At 45.0% G+C, this 15,008-nt stretch overlaps 1 protein-coding gene and 1 pseudogene across 1 annotated transcript in view; one reads left to right on the forward strand and one right to left on the reverse strand.

The window, feature by feature from the left end:
• LOC126092751 (two pore potassium channel protein sup-9) overlaps positions 1-15,008 on the reverse strand; it is a 149,825-nt gene that overhangs the window by 42,273 nt on the left and 92,544 nt on the right. The gene's annotated exons all lie outside the window — the stretch shown is intronic.
• On the forward strand, positions 9,623-9,740 carry LOC126093784 (5S ribosomal RNA; annotated as a pseudogene).

The raw sequence follows: 15,008 nt of genomic DNA on the forward strand, positions 1-15,008 counted from the left end.
CCTACAGAATTCGTTTTATATAAGCATTACGTCCTGCTGCAGCAGAGAAAAGAAGGGGACCTGCTGAAAACTGCCCCAACCTGAGCGCAAAAAGATGAATATGATCCTCTTTAAATTTTGGCATTCGAACACATTCACGATTTTTTGTGCTGAGAGAGAGAGTAACAGAGAGATAACGACGGTGAAAGAGAGAGGAGAAAGTGCAAGTAGAAGAGAAGGAGAGAGGCAGTAATGACCGTGGAAAAGAAAAATTGTTCAAATGGCTCTAAGTATTATGGGACTTAACATCTGAGGTCATCAGTCCCCTAGACTTAGAACTACTTAAACCTAACTAACCTAAGTTCATCACACACATTCATGCCCGACGTAATATTCGAACCTGCGACCGTAGCAGCAGAGCGTTTCCAGACTGAAGTGCCTTGAACCGCTCGCCCACAGCGGCCGGCGGAAGAGAAAAAGTGAAGATGAAAGAGTGGTATCTGGAGACGGAAGCAGTGGGAGCAGGAAAGAAGACAGTGGAAATGAAAACAGATGAGTGGAGACCCAACGATTTGTACGAAACATGATTTTCTTTCAATATTTTCGTAAAAACTTAGAAAGCCTTCCTCGTATGCCTCTGACAGGAGGAACGAACCGCTAATGATGCCATGTTAAAACCTCGAAAACATGGATCAGGTTTGATTTTTTTTTTTCGAATTTTCACCGCACCCTCAGTTTGGGCTCCTTAGTGTCTTGCCGCATTATTCAAAACCTCCGATGCTCGTCATAGACAGTCTTCTGCAGCAGTACAGCCGTCATTATAGAAGTTCCTCACTAACGAGGCACTAATGGAAGACGACTGCGCTTCGGGGACATTTACAATTCATGAGCGCCGCAATTTAAACTGTGGGCCTATTCAAATGAAGCCGGAGGTTGGCGGCCAGCCATCAGCGGCTAACCCTCCACCGATCGACGAAGAGAGTCCCCCACGGAGCCAGCGGCTTCAGGTACTCTCGCCTTACGCGTATCGGCATACTCGCGATGTCGGCTGTGTGTGAGATCGGGCGAAAGAAATGCACTCACTGACAAAAAAGGCTAAGTATCTGGACGGATTCGTCGGATGTAGATATTGCTTCGTGGCTGTACATACTATCAGTGCCGTAGTACAGTGTCTATGCTGCACTACACACGCTGAGGTGACAAAACTCATGGAATACCTCATAAATTCGTGTCGGACCTCCTTTTTCCCGACACAATGGAGCATCTCGTTGTGGCTTGGACTTAACAAGTCGTTGGAAGTCCCTGCTGAAAAATTGAGCCATGCTGCCTCTTTAGCCTGCCATAAATGCGAAAGTGCTGCAGGTGCAGCATTCTGTGCACGAACTGTCCTCTCAGTTATGTCCTATAAAATCCTCGATGGGTGGCCAAATCATTTGCTCGAATTGTCGAGAATGAGAATCTAGCCAACGGCTAACAATTGTGGCGCGATGCAGTGGCACATTGCCATTCATAAAAATTCCAGCGTTGTTTCGAAACACGAAGTCCATGAATGGCCGCATATGATCTCCAAAAATCCGACTATAATAATTTCCAGTCAATGATCCATGTAAAAACAGCACACACCATTATGGAGCCACCACCGCCTTGCACAGTGCCTGGTTGACAGCTTGGGTCCATGGCTTCGTAGGGTCTGAGCCACAGTCGAATCCTACCATCAGCTCTTACCAACTGAAATCGCACTTATCTGACCATACCACGGTTTTCCAGTCGTCTAGGGCTCAACCGACATGGCCACGAGCCCAGGAGAGGCGCTGCAAATGGTTCAAATGGCTCTGAGCACTGTGGGACTTGACTTCTGAGGTCATCAGTCCCCTAGACTTAGAACTACTTAAACCTAAGGAAATCACACACATCCATGTCCGAGGCAGGATTCGAACCTGCGACCGTAGCAGCTGCGCGGTTCCGCACTGAAGAGCCTAGAACCGCTTGGCCACAGCGGCCGGCAGAGGCGCTGCAGTCGATATCGTGGTGTTAGCAAAGGTACTCTCGTCGATCGTCTGCTGCCATAGCCCATCAGCGCTTAATTTCGCCACATTGTCCTAACGGATATGTTCATAAGATGTCCCACGTTGTTTTCCGCTGTTTATTCACACAGTGTTGCTTGGCTGTTAGTACTGACACTCTACGCGAATGCCGTTGCTCTCGGTCGTTAAGTGATGGCTGTGGGCCACTGTGTTGTCCGTGGTGAGAGGTAATGCCTGACACTGTGGATCTCGGAATATCAAATTCCGTAACGATTTCCGAAACGAAAGCTCCCATGCGTCTAGTTCTAACTACCATTCTGCGTTCAAAGTCTGTTAAATCGCGTCGTGCGGCCATAATCACGCCGGGAACCTCCTTACATTAATAACCTAAATAGAAATGAAAGCTTCGCCAATGCACTGCTCTTTTATACCTTGAAATGGAAATGAGCGTTTGGCGTCATTGGCCAGGAGGCCCCTCACGGGGCAGGTACAGCCGCCTTGGTGCATGTCTTATTACAGTACTGGCCATTAAAATTGCTACACCACGAAGATGACGTGCTACAGACGCGAAACTTAACCGACAGGAAGACGATGCTGCGATATGCAAATGATTAGCTTTTCAGAGCTTTCACACAAGGTTGGCGCCGGTGGCGACACCTACAACTTGCTGACATGAGGAAAGTTTCCAACCGGTTTCTCGTACACAAACAGCTGTTGACCGGCGTTGCCTGGTGAAACGTTATTGTGATGCCTCGTGTAAGGAGGAGAAATGCGTACCATCACGTTTCCGACTTTGATAAAGGTCGGATTGTAGCCCATCGCGTTTGCGGTTTATCGTATCGCGATATTGCTGCTCGCGTTGGTCGAGATCCAATGACTGTTAGCAGAATACGGAATCGGTGGGTTCAGGAGGGTAATACGGAACGCCGTGCTGGATCCCAACGACCTCGTATCACTAGCAGTCAATATGACAGGCATCTTATCCGCATGGCTGTAACGGATCGAGCAGCCACGTCTCGATCCCTGAGTCAACAGATGGGGACGTTTACAAGACAACAACCATCTGCACGAACAGTTCGACGACTTTTGCAGCAGCATGGACTATCAGCTCGGAGACCATGGCTGCGGTTACCCTTGACGCTGCATCACAGACAGGAGCGCCTGCGATGGTGTACTCAACGACGAAACTGGGTGCACGAATGGCAAAACGTCATTTTTTCGGATGAATGCAGGTTCTGTTTACAGCATCATGACGGTCGCATCCTTGTCTGGCGACATCGCGGTGAACGTACATTGGAAGCGTGTATTCGTCATCACCATACTGGCGTATCACCCGACATGATGGTATTGGGTGCCATTGGTTACACATCTCGGTCACCTCTTGTTCGCATTGACGGCACTTTGAACAGTGTACGTTACATTTCACGTGTGTTACGACCCGTGGCTCTACTCTTCATTCGATCCCTGTGAAACCCTACATTTCAGCTGGATAATGCACGACCGCATGTTGCAGGTCCTGTAAGGGCCTTTCTGGATACAGAAAATGTTGGATTGCTGCCCTGGCCAGCACATTCTCCAGATCTCTCACCAATTGAAAACGTCTGGTCAATGGTGGCCGAGCAACTGGTTCGTCACAATACGCCAGTCACTACTCTTGATGAACTGTGGTATCGTGTTGAAGCTGCATGGGCAGCTGTACCTGTACACGCCATCTGTTTGACTCAATGCCCAGGAGTAACAAGGCCGTTATTATGGCCAAAGGTGGTTGTTCTGGGTACTGATTTCTCAGGATCTGTGCACCCAAATTGCGTGAAAATGTAACCACATGTCAGTTCTAGTATAACATATTTGTCCAATGAATACCCGTTTATCATGTGCATTTCTTCTTAGTGTAGCAATTTTAATGGTCAGTAGTTTACATTCGACGCCACACTGGGCGACCTGCGCGCCGGATGGGGATGAAATGATGATGAAGACAACGCACACCCAGGCCCTTAGGACGGCAATCCGGCACGCTGGTTCAGCTATCGGGGCGGACTTTTGTACCTTGTGTACGCGATACTGCCTCAGTCTGTATATGAGCGTATCGCTCCCCCATGAATTTTGTCAGCTCATTGTAGTGCGAAGCAGTGTTCCTTCGGACATGCATGTATGGCCAAAAGACCAGACACCGCGTCGAGGATAAACTGCCGCATTCAGTCAAGGATGAACTTGCAAAATTCGATTGTGGTTCACCATCAGCTGTAGAATATCCAGAACAACTGGACCCGTATTCAAACTTTCGTTTGCCACCTTAATTATTATACAGCTAATGCTGAACCATAATCAAAATTTGCTAGTTTGTTCTCGATGAAATCCGGCTGTTGATCGTCACTGCGGTGTCTGGTCTTTTGAAGATGCATGCATGTCTGAAGAACCATTGATTCGCACTGTGTAATAGAATACACTGCTCTAAAGTATTTCATGCAATGGCAAGGGAATATAACGAGAGAAAACAATGTCTCAACCTGTGCGGGTATCGTGAATATAGTGTTCATGGTGGCAGCCAGTCCAGGAATATTTTAGGGAACTGGTTTAAAAAATTTATTTCAAAGGCCCAGTCAAATCTTTACAAGTGTTCTCCCCGAGTAACTGACGCCGTGCCTACATGACTCAAGTCGCTTGTCCTTCAAAACAGAGGCAGCTCTGTCCAGTTAAAGCTGCTGACAAGAGACTCCCTGAGCCCTCTGCTGAAACTGTTAGAGAATTCACGCCATTGGGTTTAGCCAATAGCGTGCGCGGGATACCGATCACGTGTGTGGACGCCGGAGCGTCCTGTGGAGCAGAACACACTGGCTTCTCTCTCTCGTAATCCATACCTCGAGCAGAACAGACTTTTTTTGGATGGCAGAACCTCTGGCTCTGGTTTCACGACCGGCCACCAACGTAAGTTAACATGAACCGCTTCCCCTTTCGTTGCCCATTTCAATTAATTGTCTGACCTCCTAGACTGGTCAAAACCTGATAACTTCCGACCCTAGGCGCGACCCTTGTACACGGTACATTCAAATAGATCCTCTTCATTGTACCTAATTTCCTGTTTTGTCATTTAACGGCAGCCCTGGATGCCCACTCTCTAATAGTGACCTCCTGCACCCTGTCGTCACGAGGCATATGTAACGACCGCCTCCCCCCTTTCCCAAACCTCTATACTTTTACTATTGGTACCAGAATTGGTGTCATATACCCAATAGCTGAGTGGTCAGTGTGACGGATTGCCGTCCTACGGGTCCAGGTTCAATTCCCGGCTGGGTCGGGGTTTTTCTCCGCTCAGGGACTGTGTGTTGTGTTGTCTTCACCATCAATTCATCCCCATTCGGCGCGCAGGACGTCCAATGTGGCGTCGAATGCAGTAAGACCTGCACCAAGGCGGCCGGACCTGCCCTGGAAGGGGCCTCCCGGCCATTGACGTCAAACGGTCATGTCACGTACATTTACAATAGTGCGAGCACAAGAGAGTGTACCCATCATAAGTTGAGGTACGGGCCGCTACTGGAAGTGTGCTCGGACAGCCGAAGTGGTTAAGGTTTCCACTCGCGGGAAATTCGATCTGGCACAAATTTTCATTTGTTCTGATATATTCTACAGCTAATGATCAACCATATTTGCAATTTGGGAGTTCATTCTTTGTAGTATCAGTGGATATGTGAATGATTAGGCCAGCAATGATTTGTGACGCTTAGAACAGCCAACAAAAACTTTTAGTGTTATCACACGTGATAATTTTATAATAGTGCCCGAAGAAATGTAGGAACACGCGAGGCAGTTCTGAACCTTTGACTTATTCTACGAGACAGGTTGAAAAAACACAAACCTTCGTATATAGCAGGTAGTTCTAATTAAAGTGCGGCTCGTGTAGAGGTTTAGTTGAGCTGTAATCATGGTATGGCAATGAAACTTGGTAGATATTATAATGCGTTAATGCAGAACTGATTTACATTGGCAACAAAATCAGTTCCAATTTTGACCCCATTTGCAAATCTGGCGCTGTACAGCATCTCGTTCACGTCTCCAGTGCTCATATTGAACAAAGTGTGTAAGTGGTGGTTAGTAATAACATCAAGATTACGTCTTTCTACTTGTTTGATCTTTTCTGCCCACAGACAGTCTTTTACAGAAATAAAGGAGTATTTTGCAACAAATAAAATATCTGTGTTTCCATTGTCCAAGAGAGTACAGGTGCTCGCTATTGCCCTCCCCATCCCCCTCCCCATCTCCCTCCCACCCCACATTTTGCGTACACACTCCTTCACACCCCATACTGCGACTTAATGAACAGTGCTAGATATGCAGGATGATTCACCTGCCCCAACATCTGGATTTTATGCAACCTGCAACCTGCAACACTCGCTATGTGCAAACTATTAGTAATGCAGATACACTACTGGCCATTAAAATTGCTACACGAAGAAGAAAGACAGATGATAAACTGGTATTAATTGGACAAATAGTGTATATTATACTAGAACTGACATGTGATTACATTTTCACGCAATTTGGGTGCATAGATACTGAGAAATTAGTACCCAGAACAACCACCTCTGGTCTTAATAACGGCCTTGATACGCCTGGGCATTGAGTCAAACAAAACTTGGATGGCGTGTACAGGTACAGCTGCCCATACAGCTTCAACACAATACCACAGTTCATCAAGAGTAGTGACTGGCGTATTGTGACGAGAGAGTTGCTCGGCCACCATTGACCAGACGTTTTCAATTGGTGAGTAACGTCCACTGTTCAAAGTGCCGTCAATGCGAACAAGAGGTGACCGAGACGTGTAACCAATGGCGCCCCATACTACCACGCCGGGTGATACACCAGTATGGCGATGGCGAATACACACTTCCATTGTGCGTTCACCGCGATGTCACCAAACACGCATGAGACCAACATGATGCTGTAAATAGAACCTGGATTCATCCGAAAAACTGACGGTTTGCCATTCGTGCACCCAGGTTCGTCGTTGAGTACACCATCGCAGGCGCTCCTCGCTGTGATGCAGCGTCAAGGGTAACCGCAGCCATGGTCTCCGAGCTGATCGTCCACGCTGCTGCAAACATCGAACTGTTCGCGCAGATGGTTGTTATCTTGCAAACGTCCTTATCTGTTGATTCAGGGATCTAGACGCGGCTGCACGATCCGTTACAGCCATGCGGATAAGATGCCTGTCATCTCGACTGCTAGTGATACAAGGCCGTTGGGATCCAGCACGGCGTTCCGTATTACTCTCCTGAACCCACCGATTCCATATTCTGCTAACAGGCATTGGATCTCGACCAACGCGAGCAGCAATATCGCGGCACGATAAACCGTAATCGCGATAGGTTACAATCCGACCTTTATCAAAGTCGGAAACGTGATGGTACGCATTTCTCCTCCTCACACGAGGCATCACAACAACGTTTCACCAGGCAACGCCGGTCAACTGCTGTTTGTGTATGAGAAACCGGTTTGATACTTTCCTCATGTCTGCATGTTGTAGGTGTCACCACCGGCGCCAACCTTGTGTGAATGCTCTGAAAAGCTAATCATTTGCATATCACAGCATCTTCTTCCTGTTGGTTAAATTTCGCGTCTGTAGCACTTCATCTTCGTGGTGTAGCAAATGTAATGGCCAGTAGTGTAAATGAACTGGACCATTCTGAAGGAAATTTAATGTAGTTAAATTTTGTACTGGATTCGTTTTCGCTAGAGGACATAGTTTTCGAATTATTCCAGAGACACATACAAAAGTGATCTCCAAACGCGATTTTCTTGAGTAACTCGAAAACTTTTGCCTCCATACAAAATTTATGTCAGTAAAAAATTTAGCTGCAGTAAATTTCCTACAAAAACGTCCTACTAATTTTTTTCTGTAGGACTAATAGTTTCTACACAATGAACGAGGGAGTTGAAACTCTCGCATGTGGTATTTGAAGGCATTGCAGGTTGCATAAACCCAGTGGTCGGGGCAATGAGTCACCATGTACACATTAGGACACTAAATATACGCGGCACCCAATAACCGTATTGAATCGCCTCTGTTTTTATATATCTGGGATCTTTTGTAACCACTTGATCTATTACATATCTATTATTTCAGATGAGATCTCCTTTGTAAAGTATAGCCTACAACTTTACGTAATAAAAGTCCAGTCCAATTTAACAAAACAGACGTTTTCCTCCACTACTCGTACATAAAGTTGCTTGAAATTATCCGTCACTTTCCATACGGATTGTTTCACTTTAACACCTTCCTTTGCGTAGTTCAAGGTTTCATATTTGATTTTATCTTTTAGAAATTATTCCCTGATTTACTAACATGTGTTGGATGTCAGAAGCACCTCTTATTCGTATAAACACTATCGGTATTGTAGGAGATAGCTTCCACGAACTAATCTTGCAGAGTCTGACAGAAGAGCGCTTTCCATATTAATTTTGACACCTGTTTTAAAAAGAAAAGCCTTTTAAAGAAGTTGATGTATTTCAGCCGAAGTACGAGGCCAGCACTATCTAGATTCTGATAACTAGTTTTACTTAAAAGTCAATGTTTTAACAGCTATCAATTAATAAAATCATTCATAAAGGAACTTCGGTAAGTCTCGTAATATCTTACATAGACAGTATTCAGTTACACCCTCATAATCCTCTGCTGAAGTGCAATCGTTTGATGTAAGTTACATCAAAAACAGTCCCTGGGCGACCAATACGTTCCAAAAGGGCGTTCGCTAAAATACGATTTATTATGGGGTCATATTTTGGGTTCTGTCGCTCATAGAGATAACTGGTCAAGTGTTCTGCATATCCCTTGGCCTAGCGATCATTTGCATACCTATCGGAAAAAAAACGTGGATACTGTAGGTATCCCTCAATACCGGATCAAAATTTAAACATTACACACTTCCTCTAGCCCTGGAAAATTAAGCAAGTCGGTTAGTTCTTTTGCATTAGACGTCCTTTAGGGTGGGCCTTAGGTGAGCACCATTTGCTCACGGGTTATTCCTGAGAAAACCCCGAAAAACCATGATTTTTGGGTTCGAAAAGTACTTATTGTGGGAATTGTCACTTCTGTAATTTCCGATCAAGGTAAATAATCAAAATTTAAGATGACGATCTTGAGGAACCTTGAAACTTTCTTCATTATCATTATCCGTTACCGAGACTCAAAGTTACCATAATTATGCACGTAAAACATGCCCAATTTTTAATTGACGTAGTGAACACATGGCAAGGGTCTAGGGCAATTGAAAGTGTTCTGAGATCACCTGCTACGTTTTTAGTCAGCATTTTTTCACCTATAAAACGCTATGAAGCGCTGTCTGTGTATATGGACACTTCACCCCCATACAAATATGTCCAAAGTGGTACTGCAGTGACCAAAAATTGGCTGGAAAGGGTCTTAACATGCGTGAAAGAACTTAAAGTGATTTCCCAAAACCATTAAAACCGAAAGACCGCAAATTCGGTAAAGTATTTGCAATAAAATTTTTGTTCATTTAGACAATCATAAGCCGTGCGATGTCGATGAATTGCAATCGATGAGCAAAGTATCCAGAAAAAATGTAAACTAAACGATTGTGTGTTAACCTTTTATTACGCGTGCCAACGGCCTTGCCGCAGTGGCAACACCGGTTCCCGTCAGATCACCGAAGTTAAGCACTGTTTGGCTTGACGAGCACTTGGATGGGTGACGTACTGATGTGCCGAGAGCTGTTGGCAAGCGGGCTGCACTCAGCCCTTCTGAGGCCAGTTGTGAAGCCACTTGACTAAGAAGTGCGGACACCAAGAAGTTTTGGTCTGCCGAGGTATGGTGGAGATAGTGATAGTGGGAAAGAAAGATAAAAGGAGGCAGTGTACGTGAGAGAGGAGACGGTGGCAAGGGGAAATACTGTACATCAGTGGGAGAAAGGAGACGTGCAGAGACAAATATAGACAGTGTCACTGAGTGGGAGATGCTGAGTATGATGGCTTAACTGCAAAGAGAGACTGGTTAAGAAGATTTAGAATGTTCTGTCTTAATAGTGTGCGAATATGTTCACATGACAAAATGTTTGGCGAGGAAAGCGAAATGAGGATTGTGGCAGCTGCTTCCCCACTGTTCTGTATTTTAAAAAGGAATACATTGGCCTTTTGTTGCTCAGACAGCAGCATTTTCCCTGTGGTAACATTCTGTTTGAATTTTATTTTGGAATTTATCTAGTGATTTTTGTTGTTGTATGTTTTCAGCATTTCCAACAACCTTTCAGCCCATTTCACCCAATATAAGTATGATTTGAATGCGAACTTAACAGAAATTACCGAAATCTGTAACGGATTGAGAATGTCGTTAGATGCTCTGATTATCCTTATAATTAACTATCAGCGCATTCATGAGATACTTCGTAATTCTGACGTAGGGCTTGTTTGACGCAGTGGGAATATATTACTGGCCAGCAGAATAAAAGAAGCGGACTCAGCTAATGGTGGGCGCTGTGACGTAGTTGGTGGCATGATATCGACAGGATTATCAGGTAGACGCTTTTTTCCGTTGCAAACATACACATTTTAGAAGATGCCACTTCATTGTTTTTGCCTTTTGTGAAGTTGGATCTGACTTGTGGTATTTTTATTGTACTGAACAGCGATACACAACTGTTAGTCAAAGTTCGTTATTTATGTAGATAAAATCAGGTCAAAGAACAAATACAGGGTATCCACGAAAGTGATTCCTGATTTAAAAATAAAATATTTTGAAAACAAAGAGCGATAGACGATTGCACCAAATGGTACGTTAATTGTGAATGCAATAAGAATTTTATACAGAAATTTCGAAGCAACAGCTGTGAACAGCTGGCGCTGTCATCGCAGTACTTAGTGCTTGTAGATAGTACTCCGAAGCCAAGGGCGATTATCTCCACTGCTGAAACGTAAAAGGAGGTTAGCGTACCAAAGGAAGAGGTTGAAATCATGTGTTTGGTTGAACAACGTCTTTTTCTGATGCTGGAACACCAGAAATTAGAACACAGTCCTACTGCAACAAGGCGCAGTTTTCAAACGTGATTTGATGTTCCAAAAGGAACTGATGCGAAGACCATTCGCAAGCTCGTCGCCAACTTCCAACGGACAGGCAACGTTTCTAATGACCTAGCTGGGAATGTTGATCCCAGGCAAACCATAGTTAGTCCTGAAAGTGTCACCACGGTTCTAGACTTATTCGCCAAAATTCAACGGATTATGTCCGAAGAATTGCAGCAGATTTCACGTGTTTCAGCACGCAGAAAATACCGACAAGGGAAACTTTCCTAGGTTTCCATCGCATCCCCCCCCTCCCCCCCTTCTTATTTAGTGGTAAAATGGCGCAGCGGATATCCTGTCAAAAACCGAACGCACATCAAGCATGGAAACAAGAGGAAGGTGTACTGAACTTTAAAGAAAGAAGCAAAATAGAAACAGTGAACGATGTAAGCTCAAGAAATGCATCGAGCTAATTGCCAGAACCACGACGTCGTGGTTGTGTGGTCATGGCGATGGACTGCAAGGCGTGTTCAAATCTTCCTCGTGCTCCATTTTTTTCACAAATGTATGAAATGTCCGTCCGGTCACTGACGTGTCTTCGCCTTCTGTATTCTTGGCAATTGTCATACCATACACTGGCTATAGAATATGAGTTATGTGGTAAGAAGATATTATCGAAGTAAATAAATGTGATGAATAGTGAGAGCAGGTGAGGTGCCACATACAGCTCTCACAGAAATGAAAACAACAAACAAACGGGTGTTAACTATGTTACAACAAAGGAATTCCAGAGTCATAACTTACAAAACAAAACCCGAGAGTCATAACATGTGGTACTCGTGCAGAACAAATAGAAGGTACGTACGTCTGGAAGTTCCTTCCGTTGAAAACGGACGTTACACCACGACACAGACACAACTTTGAATACAGCAAACAGACACGTCAATGACCCGATTTTAGGGAGATTTGGACCCGGATCTCCCCCTTCGCAGTCAACACCGTGACCATATGACCACGGAACCATGGATATTCAAATTCGTCCGATGTTGCACACCTTGAGCTTGGACTGTTTACTGTTTCTATTTTGCTTCTTTTTTCACAGTTCAGTACACCTTCTTCCTGTTTTCGTGCTTGACCTGTGTTCAGTTTTTGACGGGCTATCCACTGGGCTATATTACTACTAAATCAGAGGGGAATGCGATGGGGAGATTCCCTTGTGAGACAGATTCTACGCTTGTTTCCATTCAAATTCCACGCCCACGAGCTGTGCAACAGAGACCTGACTTAGCGAAGCAGATTATCACAATGATTAATAATAACGGATTTGATGTTGGCCGCATGAATAAACGAAATTGGCGATTTTGGGGTCGCGAAAATCCCCATTTGTGTGAAGTAAAACCACTGTATTCTCCCAAACTTACTATTTGGGCTGCGGTATGCAACAGAGGCATTATTGGCCCTTTTTATGCGACAAACGATCATTATTGAACGTTAGGTTGTAATTTTGAAACAAACTGTTGCCTTGCGGCTTTGGATGATCCACCAGGTACCGAGTGGATCATGTAAGATGGAGCCAGACCGAACAGGTGTTTCGCTTTCTTGAGGAATACTTCGGGAAAAAGAGTCAATTCGTTGGATTATTGCCACGCGTTGTAGCCGTGCAGTCTAGGGCGCCTTATCACGGTCCGTGCGGCTACCCCCGTCGGAGGTTCGAGTCCTCCCTCGCGTATGGGTGTGTGTGTTGTCCATAGCATAAGTTCGTTAGATTCAGCAGTGTGTAGGCTTAGGGACCGATGACCTCAGCAGTTTACCACAAATTTACAAATTTCCGTTGGGTTATTTTACAGGCGCAGGGATGGGTTGGTCTCTATATTCGCCCAATAAGACTCCTTGTGACTATTTTCTGTGAGGCACATTGAAAGACACTGCATACCAGAACCATCCCACCACCATGGACGAGCTTGAATCGGCGATATGTGTGATATCTGAATTCATTTCCGTTGCGACACTCCAGGATGTGACGGAAAAGTTCATTGTTGGTTTACGCCACCTCCATACTGCGAGTGGTGGACATTTCGAAAAGACTTTTACGTGGCTGCAATGTCTGCTTGCAGAGGTCGAGTTTGATTATGGTTCAAATGGTTCAAATGGCTCTGAGCACTATGGGAGTCAACTGCTGTGGTCATCAGTCCCCTAGAACTTAGAACTACTTAAACCGAACTAACCTAAGGACATCACACACACCCATGCCCGAGGTAGGATTCGAACCTGCGAGCGTAGCAGCAGTGCGGCTCCGGACTGGAGCGCCTAGAACCGCACGGCCACCGCGGCCGGCCGAGTTTGATTATGCACGCTGATGCTGTACCACCTGACCACCGTACAGGGTGATCTGTTAGCAGTTTTTTGAGTTAGCTCTGAAGTTCTGTATGAAATTCTTACAGCTTTCACAGTAAACATACCTTTTGTTACACTCGTCTATCGATCTAAGTTTCGGTGAACTGCATATTAACCACACGCTAGCGCCTCCATTCCCTCCATCTCACCGACGACCCTTTGTGTCCGCACTGTGCCGTCGTCGATTCTGATGCGCACCGCCTGACATGTGCTGTGACAGGCAGATGCTGGTATCTTGTACAACATATGCTGGCGCTCCTGTTGCGACGACAGCCAGAGCCTGTCATCCCAGACAAACTCCTACACTCAGATGCCACTTACTTTCCCACTACAAGAACGAACGCCGTCAACTGGCTGAAGGGCATGGTGCTGTATTACATTTTGCAAGCCGCTGCAGGAAACGCTCTGGACTTGTGGGTCCACCTGACAACAACGCATGAGGCGTTCTGCCACCATGCATTATACCGCACGCGACTATCAAACTATTTAGGTGCATTATTCGAGGATACTCCTGCCCATTGGGGCGTTCCGAGTACTAGAAAGCACACTTAAAAACGATTCACGGCACAAGTTTGATCCTCAGAGCAAACGGTTTAGAGGGAGTCTCGCCTTACATTCATTATGTGAAGACGACTCGGAAGCTTCTGGTTGTAGTAATAGGATCCCGTTATATAAAACTAAAGAAATACACGGGAAAAATATATTGATGTATACTTATAAGAAAGTGAATTTGATCCAATAAAATTCTCTAGACCCTATCGAACCCCTTTCTTTTCCTTGGCGCTGGGAGAGCGAGAACAGGTCATTGAGGCCAGGCCTAGGAAGACGACCCTTGTCCTCTTTACCTCCGTCCCTTCTCTCAGGCGCTTATTAAAAAAAAGATTTAACACACGTAAAAAAATATATTAATTTCGAAGTCAGGGGCTCCTTCGCTGCACACCCTTTAGATCTGTGGACCTACAACTGTAGAGGCATGTATATACATTACGGAATGGTATAACTACTGATTGCATCAGTTACTAAGGTGTACCGACATAACACATTTGTTTTATGACTATCGTTCAATTACACTCAGTGGCGGATTAAAAAATTTTGCGCCCCTAGGAAAACCATATTATATGCTCCTCCCCCCCCCCCCAAAAAAAAATGTTACCATATCAGTTCACAACTGCCGTTGTGGGTGGGAGCGCAGTGAGCTGTTCCCCGTACTCTGCTATTCGTTGTTCTGAAGGACGCGTCAGCGGTCTAGTCGCGCTAAATCAAAATGTAATATGGTTCCTGACTTGTATTTGGTGTACGGCAGTGGATCAAACAAACTTAAAACTGAATTGTGTTAACACATTCTCCTGTTCAAAGACAACAGAAACGAACACAAGGAAAATAAGTTTTCTTTTATGGCCTAAAAATTCAGCAGAGCGTGTAGGAGACAACGTATTTTTGTTATACATTCACTTTTAATATGTTCTTCTACACGAAACCGTTGAAAATGAAAATAAAAAAGTTGTGTTACGATCTAACAACTGAAGCGAAGGTGTTATACATTAGAAATTAATACGTACTTTTACAGAGACGCGTTCAAAATCAAAATTAAACTGTCGT

Source organism: Schistocerca cancellata, chromosome 7, assembly GCF_023864275.1.
Source record: "Schistocerca cancellata isolate TAMUIC-IGC-003103 chromosome 7, iqSchCanc2.1, whole genome shotgun sequence".
Classification (NCBI taxonomy): Eukaryota; Metazoa; Arthropoda; class Insecta; order Orthoptera; family Acrididae; genus Schistocerca; species Schistocerca cancellata.